The sequence below is a fragment of the Ovis aries genome, chromosome 12 (assembly GCF_016772045.2).
Source record: "Ovis aries strain OAR_USU_Benz2616 breed Rambouillet chromosome 12, ARS-UI_Ramb_v3.0, whole genome shotgun sequence".
NCBI lineage: Eukaryota > Metazoa > Chordata > Mammalia > Artiodactyla > Bovidae > Ovis > Ovis aries.
Window position 1 is genome coordinate 56,791,953 of NC_056065.1, and position 22,402 is coordinate 56,814,354.

A 22,402-nucleotide genomic window follows, 5' to 3' on the forward strand; every position below is an offset into this window, starting at 1 on the left:
GCCTCGGGGGAGATAGATGCCAGTAGATGTTCTGGGACAAGTGGTGTTTGCTTTTAATGAGGAGCAGCATTCAGAGGAAGACATATTCACTAGAACAGACAGATTAGAGGGAGTTCTCTTCCTAGATGAAGGTGAAGGGTAAGAGGCAGCTTGGAGAGATAAAGAAGCACTAGCAAATTGGAGCAGGCAGATTCAACAAATACTGCTCCGCAATGCTAGAACCCAGAGTTGGGAAAAGTCTGCACCCTGACCTGAGAGGTTCTCTGGAAATTTTAATGCAGAGGGAGGCTAAACTGGATGGGAAGCAATGACCCTCTACCCTATTCCTGAGGCTTAAGAGAGCACCTATGGAAATCTTAGGGCCTCCAAGCTTATGGAAGTTTTCTGTGGGTACTTGTAATTTACACCAATGTACAACGACTGAAAGCTGAAATAAAACATATCCTGCAGTATATTTCATAGGAATAGGAACCATGCTAAATACTGCTCAAATCCTCTTTGGAGGAAAATGGGCTCCGCTATATTTTTACACAACAAAATGCATTCTCAGCACAAGCCTACAAGGTGGGGATGGTGAATGACGATTCCCTCCAAATAACTTGAATTAACCCAGAGAAAACCAAGCCAAGGCCAGTTGTAATGACACCTGTCTTTTAATTAATACCTGTTACGGGAGCAAGTGTAGAACACAGATCCAGAGAAGGCAATGGCACCCTACTCCAGTACTCTTGCCTGGAAACTCCCATGGACAGGGGGGCCTGCAGTCAATGGGGTCGCTAAGAGTCAGGCACGACTGAGTGACTTCACTTTCACTTTTCACTTTCATGCATTGGAGAAGGAAATGGCAACCCACTCCAGTGTTCTTGCCTGGAGAATCCCAGGGACGGAGGAGCCTGGTGGGCTGCCGTCTATGGGGTCACACAGGGTCGGACACGACAGACGCGACTTAGCAGCAGCAGCAGCAGCAGAACACAAATCATGTATGTGTGCTTGTAGTTGCTCAGTTGTGTTTGACTCTTTGAGACCCCATGGACTGTAGCTTGCCAGGCACCTCTGTTCATGGAATTCTCCAGGCAAGAATAGTGGAATAGGTTGCCATTTCCTATTCCAGAGGATCTTCCTGACCCAGAGATTGTCTCTTGCGTCTTCTGCATAGGCAGGCAGATTCTTTACTATTGTGCCACCTAGGAAGTCTGTATATATGAGTCCATCATTCAAAAAATAAAAATACCATGGAGAAAGGCATCTAATAGGCCATTCCATCTTGAGAGCACATCTGGGAGGTTTCAACCTCAGTCCTGCCTCTAACCAGCAAGTGACTGATTTGTCCTGTACTGTAATGAAGCTGACTCGCACTGACAATGACGATGTGGTATTGTTGGAAAGATTCAACTGCCTCATGTCAAGGAGTCCTATAATACTATAATATACTGATGATCAGTGTATTGGGAGATTGAGTTATAGCCTCCTCAGGATGTACTATCTAAGGAAAATGACTGGCCTGAGGAGGAACTGGATCTAGCTAACCATCAGTTGATTTCTGAGCTAAATAGTTATCATAAGGTATAAATAGTAGTAGATTAAGGGGGAAAAAAGAATAATCAAACTAATGCCAGAATATGAAAATGTCTGTAATGGCTTCATAGGACAAATTGGTTGTTTCTTTAAATCTGTCCCTACCCCACACTGCCTTCTTCAAATGTTAGGCATATCTGTGTTGGTTCTGTTCCAAAATGGAGTCACTTGTGTTAGGCCCCGCATCAGCAAACCAAGACTTAATACCTAACCTAATTGCAGTTACAGCCTCCCCCAGGAATGTAACCTTTCATGAGTCAACCAGGAATTACCTGGTTAGCACTGAGATACTTGGCCAATAGGCTCCTTCTGTTCCCATTAGCAGAGTGGCCTTACCTAAAACCATGCAATTCTTCAGTAATGATTTTCTTTCTCCTGCTTACTCTCTGCTTTAAAAATACTAAAATCCAAGACTTCCCTGGTGGTCCGGTGGCTAAGACTCCATGCTCCCAATGCAGGGGGGCCTGGGTTTGATCCCTGGTCAGGGAGCTAAGATCCCATATGCTGCAACTAAGACCTGGCACAGCCAAATAAATTCATTAAATAAATAAAAAGATTTTCTAAAAACATGAAAATTTTTTCCTTTTTTGCAGCTAGAAAGTGAAGTTGCTCAGTTGTGTCTGACTCTTTGCAACCCAATGTACTGTAACCTACCAGGCTCCTCCATCCATGGAATTTTCCAGGCAAGAGTACTGGAGTGGGTTGCCATTTCTTTCTCCAGAGGATCTTCTCAGGGATTGAACCCAGGTCTCCTGCGTTGCAGGCAGATGCTTTACCATCTGAGTCACCAGGCACTAGACAAAGCTCTATTCTATTCACTAGGTTGGATGCTGCTCATTTCATGAGTCACTTAATGAAGCTAATTAGATCTTCACATTTCCTCATTTGAATTTTTGTTATTTAACAATATTATTTCGGAGAAGGCAATGGCACCCCACTCCAGTACTCCTGCCTGGAAAATCCCATGGACGGAGGAGCCTGGTAGGCTGCAGTTCATGAGGTCGCTAAGAGTCAGACACGACTGAGCAACTTCACTTTAACTTTCCACTTTCATGCATTGGAGAAGGAAATGGCAACCCACTCCAGTGTTCTTGCCTGGAGAATCCCAGGGACGGAGGAGCCTGGTGGGCTGCCATCTATGGGGTCACACAGAGTCGGACACGACTGAAGTGACGCAGCAGCAGCAGCAGCAGCAACAGTATTATTTCTAGATCTGTTCCTTAAATGCTACACAAAATGTATGTACTTTGATAGGTATGATCATTTTGCTGTAAGGGTTCTGTGTTCAAAAAACAGGGGGTGGCCTGTGAAAGAATATAAAATTTGGTCTCGTTTATCAGTTCCTGCTTCTTGGCTCTCAAAACCCTTTTCATTTCCTATGTGATTAGAGTGGTAGGGGCCTCTTTTCGTTTCCTATGTGATTAGAGTGGTAGGGGCATCTTTTCATTTCCTGTGTGATTAGAGTGGTAGGGGCCTCTTTTCATTTCCTGTGTGATTAGAGTGGTAGGGGCCTCTTTTCGTTTCCTATGTGATTAGAGTGGTAGGGGCCTCTTTTCATTTCCTATGTGATTAGAGTGGTGGGGGCCTCTTTTATGTTTGCTTATTTTTGATTCCTGCAATAGTTTTAGAGTGATAAAGGTAAAATGGGTGCATTTGGTTATTTATAGCAAACCCTTTCAATCACACCTGAGTTCATATTAGTGAGGAAATTTTTGGAAAACCTCTAGATCAGGAGCCCCCAGCCTCCAGGATCTAATGCCTATTGGAGTGTGTGTTTGTAGTCTCTCAGTCCTGTCCGACTCTTTGCGACCCTATGGACTATAGCCCACCAGGTTCCTCCACCCATGGGATTTTCCAGGCAAGAATACTGGAGTGGGTGCCGTTTCCTTCTCCAGGGGATCTTCCAGACCCAGGCATTGAACTCGGGTGCCTGACAGGCAGACTCTTTACCCCATAAGCCACCAATAATAGAAATAAAGTTCACACAATAAATATAATGATCTTGAATCTTCCTGAAACCATTCACCCAACTCTAGTCCATAGAAAAACTGTCTTCCATGAAATCGATCCCTTGGGCCAAAAAGGTTAGGGATTACTCCTCTAGATAAGTAGAGCATCACCTAAGGATGAGGGCTGGTTGCCAGAGGAACCAACTAGGGTAATTAGAGGGTTGAAAAGCAGGTTGATGAACAAGAACCCATCCATGTGTCACATACTCTGTGAGTAGTGAGTAAAGGAGAGGAGACTTCTCTGTATGTCTTCACTTATTTATTCACTTGACTGCACAGGGTCTTATTTGCAGCATCCGGGCCTTCAGTCTTCCTTGTCACGTGTCAGATCTTTAGTCCTGGCATTGGGATCTAGTTCCCTGACCAGGGATTGAATCCAGGACCCCTGCATTGGGAGCCCCAAGTCTTAGCCACCAGAAGTCCCCAAAAGACTTTTCTTTGCATAAATTAAAAAAAAAACAAATTACAGTCTTTCCTGGACAGGCACCTCGATTTCCTACTTCAACAGTGCTTGGAGGGAACCTACCTCCTCAAATCCACTCCAGCACCGTGCAGCCCCAGGTCTCAACTCATCGTGAGGATAGTGGCCATCTCACTGGTGCGCCAGAACTACCACAGGGACTCGGAGACTGCCATCAACCACCAGCCGGGAGCTCTTCACCTTCTATGGCTACCTGTCCATGTCATATGGCTTTGACCTTTATGATGCGGCTTTGGAGAACTTTGCCAAATATGTTCCTCTCCAATTTCATGATGCGAGGGCACTTACTGAGAAGCTGGAGAAGCTTGATATCCTTCAGGATATCAAGAAAGCCAGTCACGAAGAGTGGGTTAACTGCAATGGAATGTGCCATACTCTTCGGAAAAGTTATAGATCCATCTCCACTGGAATGGGCACAAAATGCCCACTGACAATAATGACACCTCCTCCCCCCACCATGTGACTTCTCTGGTGGCGCAAATGGCAAAGAGTCTGCCTGAAATGCAGGAGAAGCAAGTTTGATCCTTGGATTGGGAAGATCTCCTGGAGAAGGGCATGGCAATCCACCCCAGTATTCCTGCCTGGAGAATTCCAGAGATGAAGGAGCTTGGCAGGCTGCAGTCCATTGGGTCACAAAGAGTCGGACATGACTGAGTGACTAATGTTTCTGTGTGACTTACCTGAATGAGTAGATGAAATCCATCTAAGATTTAAGTGACTATGTAACCAACTTGTGCCAAGATAGGGGTCCCATGAATCTAGCATGACTGACGAAATATCTCTTTGACAAGCACGTCCTGGAGAGCAATGACAACAAGCTAGCCTTAGGCTGGCTTCGTGTAACCATGAGTATGACTTCCTTGGTGACCAAGGCAGGCTGTGCATGTTTGGCTTATCTCTGCCTTTTCTATAAGTTGTACCAAAACATCTACTTAAGTTCTTTCTTGGTACCATTCATTCAAATAAAGTAATTTGATACCCCTCTCCCCCTTCCCCCCCAAAAAAAAAACAAATAGCAAAAACATCCTTGGAAAGTGAATGGGAGGATAATTATACCAGTTGCTGCAATATATAGGAAAAATGTCTATTTTCTAACAAAACGCTTTGAGGCTTGCACAGAAACAGGAAATTGTGACCTATACATATGACTGAAACTGTGAGAGTAAGTAAGTAGATGTCAGATTCAAAAAAAAAAAAGACTTCAAAGTAGCCATTATAAATATGCTCACAGAACTAAAGGAAAGCCTGATTAAAGATGTAAAGGAGATAGTATGACAGTGTGGCATCAGATAGAATATCAATGAAGAGATAGAAATACAAAGAAAAGTCAATATGCAAATTCTGTTGAAGTTGAAAGTGTTGATAGAAAAACACAGAAGCAAAATCTACAAGTTTAGAATTATGCTTTATTTGGCTGACTTGCTGAGGACTAAACTCCTCTGAGGGACTATTCTAAAGAGATAAGGGAGGAGCCAGGATACATAGGAGTTCAAACAAACCTGGTAGTTCAACATCAAAAGATTACTGCTAATTAAAGAAAAGCAGACACCTGAAGTGAATGAATTTTGTACTTTTCTGTATATGGGAAGGTGAAAAAATCTGGGCTCATTGAAATCATCCCTTTGATATGCACCTTAATTATTAGGGCCAGTATCCTGTTTTTCTCCATCCTGAATCCCCTGAAGAGTGCACAGAGCAGGGCAGCTGCCTTGGCTGACAGCAACAACATCCTTTGTTTATTAACGTGGCAAGTTCAGTTCGGTTCAGTTGCTCAGTCATGTCCGACTCTTTACGACCCCATGGACTGCAGCACGCCAGGCTTCCCTGTCCATCGCCAACTCCCGGAGCTTGCTCAAACTCATGTCCAATGAGTCTGTGATGCCATCCAACCATCTTACCCTCTGATGTGGCAAATGATGTCCATAAAATGTATAATAACTAGAATTTAAAAATTCACTGGAGGGACTTGATAGTAGATTTGGATGGCAGAGTACAAAGAATTAGCAGACTTGAAGAGAGATTGACAAACTTCCTGTAAGTACACATTACCTCCCTACAAAATATTTTGATGTATTTTTATTTAGTGTTAAATATTTATTAATTTTTAATGGTTTCTTTGGTTATTTAGAAGTTTAATTGTTTGAGGCTTTTCTAAATATCTAATTGTTATTGATTTATGATTTAATTTTGTTGTGTTTAGAAAACATATTCTGTAGAATTTAAGATTTAAAGTAGGGATTTGTTTTATGCCCCAGCATAAGATCTGTCTTTGTTAATGCTCTGTATGAACAGGGAAAGAGTGTGAATGCTGCAGTTTATTGGATAAATTGTTCTATAAAGATCAGGTTAGGTTAAAGTGGTTAATATTTTTAGATCTTCCACATCCTTCTAGATTTTTATCTCGTTATTAAAGAGGAAATTGATATTTCTACATGTAAATTTGTCTATTTGTCTCTCTATTTCAGCCAGCCTTTGCTTCATCTATTTTTAAGATCAGTTATTAACCACCTACATTTTAGGTTTGCTATGTCTTCTTCATGGATTGACCCATTAATCATTATAAATGTCTTTCTCTATCTGTGATAATACTTCTTGTCTTGAGGTTCATTAAGTCTAATATTAATAAAACTCTTTTCAAAAAAAAACTTTTCAGCTTTCTTTTACATTTACATGGTGTATGTATTTCATTCTTTTCATGTCAACCAATTTTTTAAAATTTAAAGAAATTAGTGATATGGTTGAATTTAGCTCTGTCCTTTCTGTTACTTGCTTCTCTTAGATTGAAGTATAGTAGATTCACAGTATTGTGTTAGCTGTGGTGTATAGCAAAGTGATCGATGTATGTGTACATATGTGTATATATATTATGTTTTAATGATTTTTTTCAACTACCTTAAAGTCTTTTTAAATTTATTGTTGGCTGCACTGGGCCTTTGTTGTGTTGTGGTGCAAGGGCTTCTTACTGCAGTGGTTTCTCTTGTTGTGCAGCACAGGCTAGAGGGCATGCAGCCTTCAGTAGCTGTGGCACAAGGATTTAGTTGCCCCAAGGCACATGGAATCATCCTGGACCGGGAATTGAGCCTGTGTGCCCTGCATTGGCAGGTAGGTTGGACCACCCACAAGGTCCCTGTATATATTCTTTTTCATTATAGGTTTTACGACAAGATATTGAATATAGCTGCTGGTGCCATACAAGAGAACTTTATCTATTTTATATACAGTAGTTTGTATTTGCTAATCTCAAACTCCTATTTCATCCCTTCCCCTCTTCCCCCTTTGGTAACCATAGGTCTGTTTTCTGTATCACTCAGTGTGTTTTTGTTTTGTAAATAAGTTTATTTGTACTATAGTTTAGGTGATAATAAACTATAAATAAACTATGATACTAGATTTTCTCTGATTTAGTTCCCTTAGCACAGTAATCGCTAGGTCCATCCATGTTTCCGTAAATAGCATTATTCATTCTTTTTTATGGCTTTGTGGTATTCCATTGTGCATGTGAATGTGTAGCCTTCCCTGATGGCTCAAGACAGCAAAGAATCTGCCTGCAATGAAAGAGACCCAGGTTCAATCCCGCTGTCGGGAAGATTCCCCTGGGGAAGGGGAATGACTACCTCCTCCAGTTTTCTTGCCTGCAGGATTCCATTGACAGAGGAGCCTGGCAGGCTACAGTCCATGGGGTCACAAAGAGTTGAACACAACTGAGTGACAATGCACACACACACACACACACACACATATATATGTGTGTGTGTGTGTGTGTATATATATATGTGTATATATATATGAATGGACATTTAGGTTGCTTCCATGTCTGGGCTATTGTAAATAGAGCTACTATGAACACTGGGGTGCATGTATCTTTTTAAATTAGAGTTTTCTTAGGACATATGCCCAGGAGTGGGATTGTAGGGTCGCATGGTAACTCTAGTTTTTTAAGGAACCTCCCTACTGTTTTCCATAGCTGCTGCACCAGTTTACATTCTTACCAACAGTGTAGGTAGGAAGGAAGATTCCTTTTTCCCCACACCCTCTCCAGCATTATTGCTTGTGGACTTTTTAATGATGGCCATTCTGACTGGTGTGAGGTGGTACTTCCATGTAGTTTTGATTTGCATTTATCTCATAATTAGTGATACTGAGCATCTTTTCATGTGCCTATTAGCCACCTACCTATCGTCTTTGGAAAAATGCCTATTTAGGTCTTCTGTCCATTTTTTTGTTTGGGTTGTTTGATTTTTCTGATGAAGTTTGTGTATTTTAGAAATTAAGCCCTTGTCAGTTGTACTGCTTGCAATTTTTTTCTCTCAGTCCATAGATTGTCTGCATTTTGTTTATGGATCTCTTCGCTGTGCAAAAGCTTATAATTTTGATTAGATCCCACATGGGATCTTTTATTTCTTTTACCTTGGGAGACTGATCTAAGAAAATATTACTAGGATTTATGTCAGAGAATGGTTTGCCTATGATCTCTTCTGGGGTTTTTATGATGTCATGTCTTATATTAAGTCTTTAAACCATTTTGAGTTTATTTTTGTTTAGACGTGAGGAAGTATTCTAACTAGCTGATTTATACGTAGCTGTCCAGCTTTCCCAAAACCACTTGCTGAAGAGATAACATACTGTCTTGACTGTTACAGCTTTATACTGAGTTTTGAAACTGGGTAATGGGAGTCTTCCAACTTTGTTCCACAGTATTATGTTGGCTCTTCTAGGTACATTGTCTTTCTTTGTATATTTTATAATCATTTTGCCAGCATCTACAAAATAATTTGGGGCTTCCCAGGTGGTACTATGGTAAAGAACCTGCCTGCTAATGCAGGAGATATATGAGGAATGAGTTTGATTCCCTGGATCGGAAAGATCCCCTGGGGGAGAGCATGGCAACCCACTCCAGTATTGTTGCCTGGAGAATCCCATGGACAAAGGAGCCTGATGGGCTATAGTCCATAGGGTCGCAGGGTCAGATACAACTGAAGCAACTTCGCATGCACACACAAAATAGCTTACAGGGATTTTAATTGGGATTACATTGAATCTATAGATCATGATGGGGAGAACTGACATCTTAATAATATTGAGTCTTGTAATACATAGACATGGAATATCTCTCTGTTTGTTTAGAGCCTCTTTTAATTTTTTTAAAGTAAGATTACTTTTAATTAGTTAATTTTTGGCCAAGCCTGGGCTTTCTCTGGTTGTGGCGAGCAGGGTCTACCCTCTAGTTGTGCTTCGTGGACTTCTCATTGTGGTGGCTTCTCTTGCTGCCGAGCATGGACTCTAGGTCCACAGACTTCAGTAGCTGCAGCGTGCAGGTTCAGTAGTTGTGACTCTGGGGCTGTAGAGCACAGGCTTAGTAGTCGTGGCACGTGGGCTTAATTGCTCTGCAGCATGTGGAATCTTCCCAGACCAGGAATTAACCATGTCGCCTGCATTGGCAGGCTGATTCTTACCCACTCTACCTCTGTGATTTTTTCTTAGAATTTTGTTGTTTCTATGTATATATTTGGAGCATATTTTGTTAGATTTATATCCAAAAATTTTATCTTGGGGTGGGTGTTATATGTGGTTTAATTAAAAAAAAAATTCCAGTTGTTGATTGCTGATATATAAGAAAGCTATTGACTTCTGTTTATTAGCAGGTTATTATATACCCTGCAACTTTGCAATGATTGCTTTCTAATTCCAGAAATATTTTTTGTCAGTTTTTTTTAAATTTTCTATGTTAGCAATCATGTCATTTGCAAACAAAAATCGTTCTGTTTCTTTCTTTCCAATCTTGTGCCTTTTGTTCCTCCTCTGGTCTTATTGTAGTAGCTAGAAACTCCAACATAATATTGCTAAGGAATGAATATTTGTGCTACTCCCAAATTTGTATGTTGAGACCCTAATCCTCAATGTAATGGTATTTGGAGGTAAGGGCTTTGAGAAATAATAAGGTTATATTAGATTATAAGAATGGAGCCCTCATGATAGAATTAATGTTCTTATAATGAGGAAAAGACAAAAGATATCTCTTTCTGCCTGCTTACACCAAGGGAATTAAAATAAATCAAATTAATATTGAACTCTGATGTTGGAAAAATAACTAAGTAAACCTAACAAAAACAGAAGGAACAAATAAAAGTACTAATTGCTAAATTAGAAACAACAGAGTAAATATATAATCCAAGAACTATTTTCTTGAAAACAAACTTTATTAACTGGAAAGCTCACTAGTTTAGCCTCTCAAGTTATGAGGATGAAAATGCAAATGATAAAACTCAAGATGAAGATGGAGAAATGATAGCTGTGGGAAAAAATGATACTATAGGCAAATACTTTATAACTTAATAAATTTGAAAAATGTGGAATGATATTATAATTTATATACTGTGCTTCAGGTTTTATAAAACTTGGAAATTATACTTTCTTTATTTTCTGTAAGTGGTCTGAGCATTTTCATGAACTCATATACCAGTGAGTGATGGAAAAATAAAATGTGTATTTGCATTTAGAAATATCTTAATAGCTTCAAGATAAGAGTCTCTTTTCTTTAAAACTGTCCATTTCGGAAAAGACTGAGTCTTCCCGCATTTCTTACCTCTCTTCTTCCCAAAGGCAGAGTCTAGATATAGTGGACTGGGAAACTACGCTTTGTGATGATGGAGCAGGGAGGGCCCTGCCTTGGCTCTTCAGGGGGACTCTGCTGTTGAGCTCTGCTTCTGGTGAAACTCTGTCAGTGTGAGGATTATCTGTGGGGATTTCTTCAGGCTTTTTTTCAGCCTTTACTGGTGCTGCTGGCCCTCTGAGATCTGGCTAGGACTTTCATGTGATTCCTCTTGGAATCTGCCTGCAGGTTTCCAAACCACATTTGTTGCTCGTCTTTTCCGTTAGCAATCCCTTGTCAACTTCACTATCAGCTACATTTTAAAACTTTCTACATGGCACATAGGCATCTCTGGATTCTTTAGGATATTAGCACTATCTCTGGCTTTCTATCAATACGGTGAATCCACTCTGCAGATTTCACTCTGAACTGCCTGTCCCATTTTGATGTGGAAACATCTGGAAACATTTCCCATCTGCTACTGCACTCCTTGAGGACAATTCAGCTTTCCACTGAATCCAGAGCTGATGTTTTGGGAGGAGGAGCAGAAAAAGGTAAGTGACCTGTTTAAGCTGAAAGAAAAAGTGTTAAGGGAGTTCTCTGGTGGCTTAGTGGTCAGGACTCTGGGCTTTCCTTGCCATGGCCTGGGTTCAATCACTTATTGGGGAACTGAGATCCCACAGTCATGAAGCGCAGCCAAAAAAAATTTTAAAGAGAATGAGCTACTCTAAACTGGCTAGTTTATCTTCTCTCTGCTTTCCTGCACTGCTCAGCAGAATGGGTACCCAAGAGCAACACTGGATTAGTTATGGAAAAGAAAAGAAACTTGCATGTTTTGCGCATCTCAGTGGTAGTTATTCCATTTTTTGAGCTTACTACATTTGAGGTATTTTCAGATGTAATCCTACTGATTGTAAACCTTGTTGCTCAGAAACTGTTTCTATTCAGAAACAGGGAAGTTCCATCTAAAACGAAGTCAATCAGCTTGACGATCCAGAGCTGGGTTTTTTTTTTGAGTCTCTGGCAAAACACTAATCTGATGGCAAGAATTTATTGTGTCGAAAGAGATTTCTAAACAAACAAGCAAATACTTCTCTTTTTATATCAAAAGGAAAGCTTGGAGCACTGGGTAGGAAGTCTTATCAAAAAGGTAAGGTAGAAAAAAGGATTTAAGGCTAGAAGCATACAACAGTCAGGAAGAGGAGGAATGTTTCCACTTAAGAGATCTGGAGAGGTAAAAAAGGCTGAGTGAGGCCAGAAGTTAGCATCATCATATATCCTTCCAGGTCAAATCTCGGGAATCAGAAAACAGGGTGGTACATCTAGGTGGGCATAGGGAAATCAGAAGACAGAAGAGCTAGTGACTAGCTTTTCTAGTCATATGCAGCAGATGAGGGATACCTCTTCAATTTGACCCACAGTCAGATAGGGCCACACCTGAATCGATTCAGGAGCAAGAGAGCAATACTGGAAAAGACAGGGGCTCCATGACTTGTGTGCAGTGCAGAAGTGTGAGAAAGTGTGTGCAGTGCAGAAGTGTGAGAAAGCCCAGTGTACTTCATGTAGGAAATACAGAAGATAGCCAAGTAGGGAACAGGTGGCCCTAGTATGGGGCCATCTTGACAAGGAACAGGGTAATGTTACAGCAGAGGCTCCCGGTTTAGTGATCGAATCTGAGGGCAAGATGGAGGATGTGGCTGAGAACCAAGAGCATCTCCAGCCCCCAAAAGAGCTAAGGTGGGGCCATCAGACCCCAACTATGTCTAGAAAAGATACCAACTGATTCATTACCCAGGGATTTTAGTAAGTTTTGGAATCTAACTGAAAAGTCACACATGTCAACTTAAGGCCCTTCCCTCATTTCTTTTATAAGGATTTATAATCTTCCAAACATACCTGACTACATCTTGGGTAGAAAGGGTGATGAGAAATCTTAAAGCATTCAATATTTACCCCCCAAGACAAATTTTTTTCTAAAAGAGACTGAATTTACTGTTTTAAAGCCAGAAACTAAGATGCCTTTAGCTGGAAAGTTTAAATTACTTCTCCTCACTACCTAGTAGGACAGAGGCTCAAAATCAAGATGAGTTTAATCACAGACAAGAAAGGCCAATGCTAGACTAGTTAATTTGGAAAAACCCTCCCATTGAAGACAACTATAATATATATAGGATATATGCCTATATGAATAAAAGCATCATCTAGAAATATACAACTTTGAAAAGTGGCATTTTGTAACTTCTCTACGAAAAGTCTAGATGTGTATTTCATTAGCTAGCATGGGATTCATCGAACTTCTGTGTATTCACCTCTTTCATCAGTTCTAGAAAATCTCAGGCATTATCTTTTCAAATATTTGCATCAAACAGAAAATCTTCTAAGGCAGCTAGAGAAAAGAGAGATTAACTGAAGGCATAACAGAATTGTATCTAATTTCTCAAAAGCAAAAATAGAGACCAGAAAATAGTGGGAGTATATCTTCAAGGTGATGAAAAATATGACACCCAACCTAGAAGACTCTACAGAGTGAAAGAATTCTTTGGATCTGAGGGAAAAATGTAGAAAATTTTGAACAAACAGAAACTGAGTTAATCGTGCACAAAGGAAATTCTAATGGGTTTTCTTCAGATGGAAGGAAAGTGACCATGGATGGGAGGCCAGAGGTTTAGAAAGAAAGTATGTGTTAGTCTCTCAGTCATGTCCAGCTCTTTGTGACCCCATGGACTGTAGCCCACCAGGCTCCTCTGTCCATGGAATTCTCCAGGCAAGAATACTGGAGTGGGTTGCCATGTCCTCCTCTAGGGGATCTTCCCGACCCAGGGATCAAACCCACGTCTCTTATGTCTGCTGCATTGGCAGGGGAGTTCTTTACCACTAGCGCCACCTGAAATGAAGAGCAATAACATGTTCATTAAATGAACATTGCATAAAATAATAATAAAGCTATCTTGTTTTTTGGTTTGAGTGAGCTATCTAGAGAAATGAAATATATGCAGAGATAAGCTGATACATTGAAATGAAGATAAATATAATTTAAGTTTCTCAGGCCTTTGCTTTGTCCTGGAAGAGGTTAAAATGATGAATTAAGGAGGCATGTGGTAACCTCTGGTGTAACTATTAAATATTAACAAATACAGAAGCAATATGTAATTTCCAAACTAATTGGGAGGATGGAATGATAAAAAATACTGAATAATGTTCAAAAGAAGGATACACCTTTTGGAGTTTGCATTATCCTTAGATACAAACTTTTATTATTAACATAAACCTATATTCCTTGATTACACCAATGGAAGGGTGTGTTACATGAGCACAAAGGAAAAAGGCCTTCAAAGACATTGAGAAGTAAGTAGAACATGAATTCTACACATGATTTAGGGGACTGTGGGGTGTTACAAGCACCCATTTGGGGAAGATTCAAGAGAAGAAATGTCCACGAGGAACATTCACTGTTGATAATGTAAAAAAGGTTGTTTTCCATGGTGTGGAGATTTAGGAGGGCACCACTGAAAGGATAGCAACAGGCATTGGATTAGCGGAGAGCAGTGTAGTAGGAAGGCATAGATGAACCAGAGCAGCTTCAAGACAGAATAAGAATAAGCATAACAATAGGAGAAGGCATGCTGAATTTAGCTGACCCATAGATTTTCTAGTTAATTAGTCTCATAAATCTTCTGGCATATCTAAGGCCTGTCAGAGGCATCAGCCACGGGTAGGGTGATTGAGTTTCTGAAAGATCCCTGATCTTGAAAAAATGACCTTCAGACAGTCTAGTTGGTTCCCATGACTCATACTGAGGAAAGGACAGCAACTGTTTGATGTTCAGGTGACTTCAATAACATCTGCCTTGAAAGTTTGCAAAATTGTAATTGTTTTCTAAAATGATGTCTATTAAATTGAGTTTACCCTTTCTCAAAAGCTGGATATTTTGGGGCCATGTAAATTCAAAAACTCAAGGTCATCTTTTCAAAAAGAACAGCAGAGTTCAGTAACCAACCAGCTGAATTATGTGGCTCAGGACAGCCATATACATCAATACAGAATCCTAAAAGTAGGTCTGCAGAGTAGTAAGTATCGTATCATCTCTTTCTTCCTCTTGAAATTCTGGTTTGTGCTCTGTGTTCAGTAATGATGGACTTACCCTGACTTCCCACAAGTCATCTAATAACACAGTATTTTAATAAATTCATCAACGTGGTTCATTTTAGAACATACATATTCAATTCTGTATATGTTCTATATTCTATCAGTGGCAAAAAATAGACTGTGAACTTTATTCCTTTCAAGTTTGACTCTATTGGAATAAATGGTAAGACCCTAAGGTAAGAAGGGAAAGAAGAAACTTACTCCTCTGGTCATTAAATGAATTGGATGTGGCGGGAGTGTTGCCTTGAGAGTAATGGCTCTTACTTCAGTGATCAGTCATTATCACCAGCTCTGCAGTGAAAACCTCTGAAGAATTTTAATGGTTTAAAATCCTTATTCTATGATAAAAAATCTAATTTGAATTCTAGTCAGAGATTGCTTTGGAAATACTTGATAAAATATTAAGGGTCTGTATTGGTGTTTTTCTTTCTGGCTTACTTCAACCAATACAGTATTGTAAAAGTAAAATAAAGTAAAAATTAAAAAAAAAATTAAGGGTCTGGTTTATCCTGGTGTATTACATCTTCTAAGCAGAAATGGAGCCAAGAGGTGATGCATGGGAAAATGGGAAAATCATTGATCATACAGTATGATCATTGATCATACTGCTCCTTTCGGAGAAGGCAATGGCGCCCCACTCCAGTACTCTTGCCTGGACAATCCCATGGATGGAGGAGCCTGGTGGGATGCAGTCCATGGGGTTGCTAAGAGTCGGACATGACTGAAGCGACTTAGCAGCAGCAGCAACAACTGCTCCTTTAATGCGGTTTTTATTTTTTGCCTTTTGTGAATCCTAAAATAGAGGCTTCCCAAAGGCAAAAAATCATGGATTAGTGAAAGGATTTATCTCAAATTAATAAAAAGGTTATTTATGCATAAAAGAAGCATATGCTTGTTCTCTCTATCTATATACCTGCATCTATGTTATTTATCTATTGATCTGTAATTTTTGGAATGGCTCAGTAAATTAATCTAATTCCATTGTCTGGACCAATGGAAGAGCAAACACAGAAGCAGGCAGCTGTTATTCCATAAACCGGAGCGTGGTGAAGAGATGTTTCTATTTGAAGGCAAAGATTTAGTCTCTCAGGTAACTTGTTTCACTCTGAGCTGCTTTTCTGGCTCTATTGGTCTAACGAGCTTGAATTATTTCCTCGTCCTCCTTTAATATTAAAAATTATTTTGTAGAGTGTTAAAAATAATAACATGTCATAGAAAATTGCAAAAGTACATAAAATATATAATGCATTGGAATGGGTATAACTTTCTTAACATTTAATGATAGCTTTCTTAGCATTTTAGCGTTCTTATATGTTAAAAACACACACACACACACACACACACACACACACACACCCCTATGCAGTATACTGATAATTCACAGTCCTGGCTTCACATTAAACGTTATCATCAATACCACTATATATGTAATGATAATAATAAAAGTTAAAACAATTATCAGTTTATTCTATGAAAGAGGAATTGAAGCTCCAGTCATTTGAACAGTGCTTAAAGAAGGATCTTTACCCCTACCTCAAAAGATTGATTACTAATATACACTTAATTTTAAGTTAAATTTTAAAGGTTATATATATGTGAATATATGTTTCTAATTTTGGTTATTTCACTTAATATTATAATTATTTCCATGCCCTCAAAATTCTTAGTAGTCATCATCCTTAACGACCAGAAAAATTCCATCTTGAGAAAACATCAAAAGTGTTTATTATTTTTATTTATTCTCTAGTAATTAAACATTAAGGTTATTTCCAAAAAAATACACAATGATGAACAACATGAGCTAAATCTTTATATATACATATGATTATTTTCTTAGGATAGACTCCCTAGATATGGACTCACTAGATTGAAGAAAGGAAGGTGACAGTGCTTGGACTAAGATAACAATTCCTTGGAATCCCACAACAGATTTCCACTAGCTAGAACAGTGTCAAATGGCCACTCCCAGCTAGAAGTCAGGAGGAGAGAAAAAGTCTGCTGAGCCAACAAATGGAGTCCACTCCTCTGGTTTCACAATTTTTGTACACACCTTTTATTTTTTTCCATGGAACATAGTCATCTTTTCTCCAAGTTCAACAACCCCAAAGTCTAATGCAATTATTACTTCCAGCCTGAAAACATTAATCTCTGTGTGATAAACAGTTCTTTCTATCTGGAATATGGTTTCCAGGGGTTCAGCAACATATAAACAAAAGCAATGGCTATTAATCTTTCACATTCATCTAAATCAGCTAAGAGCTTTTTAAAAAACTTGGTTGCTCCCACACCAGTGTTTTTGATTCAGTAGCTTTAGCTTTAGCTGCTGCTGCTAAGTCGCTTCAGAGTTGAGCCCAAAATTTGTGTTTTTGACAAGTTCTTGATAATGCTACTAGTCCAAGGGTCACATGTATTACCTATAGTATGATTTCACAACCAGAAAGCTGACATTAATATAATCTATCTTATTCAGATTTCACCAATTTAATATGCAGTCACTTGTATGCATATGTGTGTGTCATGAGTTATGCAGCTTTATTACATGTGTAGGCTTGTGTGATTACTACCCGTAGTCAAGATACAAAATAGTTCCATCCATGAATCCCTTGTATATCCTTTATAGTCACCAACACCTCTCTCCTTCACTTGATCATTCAAAATCTGGCAACTGCTAATCTGTTCTCCATCTCTGTAATTTTGTCATTTCAAAATGACTTGTAAATGATAGCCTTTTGAGATTGGCTTCTTTCGCTCGGCAAAATTCCCTTGAGATCCATCCAAATCATTGCGTATATATCAATAGTTAACTCTTTTTTATTGCTCGGTAATATTCCTTAGCACAGATATACCAGAATTTGTCTAACTGCATGTTACAGAATAGTTGTTTTTTTTTCAGCTTTGAACTTTTACAAGTAAAACTACTATAAACATCCATGTACAATATGTGTCTGTGAATATAATTTTATGTTTACTTAGGATCCATTCCTGAGAGTGAAATTGCTGGAGTGTACGATAATCATGTATTTAGTTTTACAAGAAACCTATACAATTTTTTCCAGAGAAGCTTTACCATTGTACAGTCTCACCAGCTATGTATGAGTGACCCAGGTTTTTCACATCCCTACTATCATTTGGTGTTGTGACTCTTTAATATTTTCATTTTTCTGATAGATAATACAAGATATCTCATTGTACCTTTAATCTTCATTTCTTTTATACCTAAGGTGTTATCAAATATATGATTTACAAATATTTTCTCCCATTCTGTGGATTGCTTTTTCACTGTCTTGACAGTATCCTTTAATGCACATAAATATTAAATTTTTAATTTATTAAAAAATTTTTATGTGATCATTTCTTTAGGTTTTTATTGAATTTGTTACAGTGTTGTTTCTGTACTATGTTTTGGCTTTTTGGCTGTGAGGCATGTAGGATTTTAGTTCCCTTATCAGGGATCAAATTTGCACCTCCTGCACTGCAGGCAAGGTTTTAACCACTGAACTGAAAGAGAAATCTCCATAAGTTTAAATTCTGACAAAGTTCATTTATCTATTTTTTTCTTTTGTTGTTTATGTTTTTGGTGTCATATCTAAGAAACCATTGCCATTCAAGGTCATAAAGATTTATCTCCATGGTTTCTTCTAATAGTTGTATAATTTTGACTTTTATGTCTAAATTTTTAGTCTATCATTTGGTATGTTTGAACCTAGTTTTTGTGTGTTCAAAAAATTTTTTCATTATCTTAAAATACAGATAACATAAAATTTCCCATCTTAATCTTTTTAAAGAGTAAAGTTCAATAGTGTTAAATATATTTGCATAGTTGTGCAACCAATTCCTGGAATTCTCTTCATCTTGTAAAACCAACATTTATATGCTTATTAAACAACTCTTCATTTCCCCCTTCTCCCAACCCTTGGTATCTGCCACTGTAATTCCTGTTTCTGTGAATTTGACTATAAATATTTCATATAAATGGCATCGCATTTGCCATTTTGTAATCAGTTTAGTTCTCTAGCATAATGTCCTTTCATTTCACCTACATTGTAGTGTCAATATATGTCAGGATTTCTTTCCTTTTTAAAGTTGGATATACTATATTATATACCATATTTTGCTTGTCTATCTGTATGTCAACAGAAAATTTGGTTCCTCCATGTCTTGGCTATTGTGAATAATGCTGCTGTGAACACGTGTGTTAGCTGCTCAGTTGTGTCTGACTCTTTGCGAACCCATGGACAGTAGCCTACCAGGCTCCTCGGTCCATGGGATTTTCCAGGCAAGAATACTGAAGTGGGTTGCCATTTCCTTCTCCAGGGGATCTTTCTGACCCAGGGATTGAACCTGGGTTTCCCACACTATAGGCAGACGCTTTACCATCTGAGCTATAGGTGTACAAATAATCTCTTTGAGACTCTGGTTTCATGGCTTTGGGGACATACATGCAGAAGTTGAATTGTCAGGTCATATGGTAATTCTACTTTTAATGTTTTGAGGAAACACCATAGTGGCTGCATCATTCCCAATAACTGTGAACAGGGTTCCAGTTTCTGCACATCCTCATCAATACTTAATAGTTTCTGGGTTTGTTGTTGTTATTGTTTTGTTTTTTGAAAGTAGCCGTTCTAATAGGTATGAGATGGTATTTCACTGTAGTTTTGAGTTAGATTTTCCTAATAATTAGCATATTAAAAAGCAGAGATATTACTTTGCCTCCAAAGGTCCGTCTAGTCAAGGCTATGGGTTTTCCAGTAGTCATGTATGGATGTGAAAGTTGGACTGTGAAGAAAGCTGAGCACCAAAGAATTGATGCTTTTGAACTGTGGTGTTGGAGAAGACTCTTGAGAGTCCCTTGGACAGCAAGATCCAACCAGTCCATCCTAAAGGAGATCAGTCCTGGGTGTTCATTGGAAGGACTGATGCTGAGGCTGAAACTCCAATACTTTGGCCACCTCATGCATAGAGTTGACTTATTTGAAAAGCCCCTGATGCTGAGAAGGATTGGGGGCAGGAGGAGAAGGGGATGACAGAGGATGAATTGGCTGGATGGCATTACAGACTCGATGCACATGAGTTTGAGTGAACTCTGGGAGTTGGTGATTGACAGGGAGGCCTGGTGTGCTGCAATTCACGGGGTGACAAAGAGTCAGACACGACTGAGCGACTGAACTGAACTGAACTGAATAATTAGTGATGTTCACATTTTTTTCATGTGCTTGTTAGCTATTTATATATCTTCTTTGGAGAAATGTTTATTCTAGTCCTTTGACAATTTTAAAATCAGATTGTTTGGTTTTTTTGTTGTTGAGTTGTATGAGTTCTTGATGTATTCTGGATCTTAATCCTTTATGAGATAGATAATCTGCAAATATTCTCTCCCATTTTGTAGGTTGCCTTTTTTACTCTATTGATTGTATCTTTCACTGCACAGCAATTTTTAATTTTGATGCGGTCCAATTTGTTTTTACTTTTGTTGTCTGTGTTTCTGCTATCCTATCTAAGAAATCATTGCCAAATTCAATATTATGAAGATTTCCCCCTGTGATTCTTTCTAAGAGTGTTATTGTTTTAGCTCTTATATTTAGGTTCTTTGATCCTTCATATAGTATCTTTGATATGTGAATGTATCACCTCTAAAAAAGTCAAACAAGGAAACTAATAAATTAACAACTTTATGTCTTTTATTGGGTTAGAATTAAACTCATACAGTTATTTGGGGAAAATGGACAGCTTTGTAATATTCAAACTTCAAATATAGGACATTATTTTGTAAAGTTATATATTTACAGAATTTTTAATGTCTGATTTAATATTGGACATTTTCTTTAGTAGGCTTTTCAGGTTTCACGTGTTATTTCTGGGTACATTATATTTTAATGCTTACTCTAAATATCATATGTGCCTACTATTATTTTTTCACTGTTTATTATTGACTTTGAAGAAAACTGGATTAATTGTATATTTCACTTTGTTCTTTTGTATGGCATGTTGCCTTTCCATAAGAAAGGGAGAAATAATACATATTTTTATTTTCTTTAGAAAACAATGGAAGATTTTCACTTAAGGAAGATTTCACTTAAATTCCCTTTTTGTTATACTAGTTCTAATGCATTTTCTAGTTGTTTCTCTAGAACTGTCTGTGTGGGAAAAAAATGCATGCACTCATCTCTATTTCTAGATGTGTTTATCTATCGTTATAACCCTAGAACATCAGCTTAAAATTATTGGAGACATCAGTAAGATGGTTATCTCTAAATTAAAAATGCATTGTTTTCCTTTATGTCTAGAAAATACATTAGAAAAATTCCCTTCAAGTTGCCAAAAAACAAAAATGTGTAATAACCAAAAATAAAATATTGCCCCTCTAATGGAAGGAATGTAATGCAGGAAAGATTAATGATTTTATTCACTTATCTTACTTGCATTAAAAGTATAAAGAAAATGTATTTTAACACAGACCTGACATTTACTAGCCATACAACTTTGGGCAATTAACAACCACTATAAGCTGCAGTTTCTACATCTGAAGAGTATGATTATAGTCCCTACTTTGTGAGCTTGTTACAATAATCCAGATGAAATGCTTGGAACAATCCCGGTGAAATGCTTAGTGTCATGCATGATACATAATAAATGTTTAATTACTGACATTATTGTTACCTTTTGGATAAGACATCTAGGGCAAAGTTATCCTGCCTGTTTTTACCTAATTGAGCACTAAAGATTTTAGTTTTTGAATAGATACAAAGAGGAAATAATAAAGTAGAAGAATAAAAGAACATGGCTATTTGTGATTTTGGCTTTGGCTGATATCACTGAGGAACGATCATTTGTTTTGCCACTTACCATATTCACCGTGTCTCAGAATTGGAGATAAATAGAAGGGAGAGGTGAAGGTTTGTCTCCCTTTTGACGTGGGAGGGGGTGGTTTCTATGCCATTTTATTTTGGTTGTAGAAATGTGATTTGTAGTCTAAAAATGTTTCTTAATCCATTTTGATTGACAATGCAGGTGTTGGAAATCTTCCTTTGATTTGTCATACGGCCTTCTCATTTGACAAAGCTGTAACTAGTTTTTGTCGTTTTGTATATTGTCATATATTTTTAATGGTGAGTTGGGTGTGTTGAGTTGTATTAGGCAATGCTGTTATGTTGCTATGCAGAGAAGCATCCTGAGGTTTGTAGAGCAACTCATATAAAGTCACAGGGCGTGTAAATGTGAACATTTGTATTTAAATTTAGATTTGTTAACTTTAGTGTGTAAGGTTCAAGAGTCATAATGAAGTTTAAGAAAGGGGTCAGTAAAAGTGAGGGAATAGAAGCCATATAGAGGAAACTAGATTTTATGAACTTGAAGGTGGAGCATTGCTGTATGATAAAATCCAAAATATGCCTCTATCATCTTGTAACTCAAGTGAAGTGTTAGTAGGTGTCATTGGAATTGAGGAATTCTATGGCCAGGGTACTAGGCGTTAAGTCAACAAGCATGGGGATGGGATTGGGTAGGGGATTGGATGAATAGGAAGATTAGCTCATTGACTGAAGTCATCAAGAATGGTGGCATGATCTGCAAGTGTAATGACCTGTAGTAAGAGTGGTAAAAAGC

The 22,402-nt window shown here is 38.3% G+C and overlaps 1 long non-coding RNA gene across 3 annotated transcripts; it reads left to right on the forward strand.

Moving 5' to 3' along the window:
• Positions 1-2,106: 2,106 nt before the first annotated feature.
• On the forward strand, positions 2,107-21,573 carry LOC132657517 (uncharacterized). Of its 3 annotated transcripts, none has more exons than XR_009595855.1 (3): positions 2,107-7,167; positions 11,071-11,208; positions 19,519-21,573. It is a non-coding gene; the product is annotated as an uncharacterized LOC132657517 (long non-coding RNA). The 3 variants fall into 3 exon arrangements; XR_009595856.1 differs by lacking the exon at positions 19,519-21,573 and having other exon boundaries at positions 2,107-6,099; positions 7,054-7,167; positions 11,071-11,451; XR_009595854.1 differs by having other exon boundaries at positions 11,071-21,573.
• Positions 21,574-22,402: the final 829 nt, after the last annotated feature.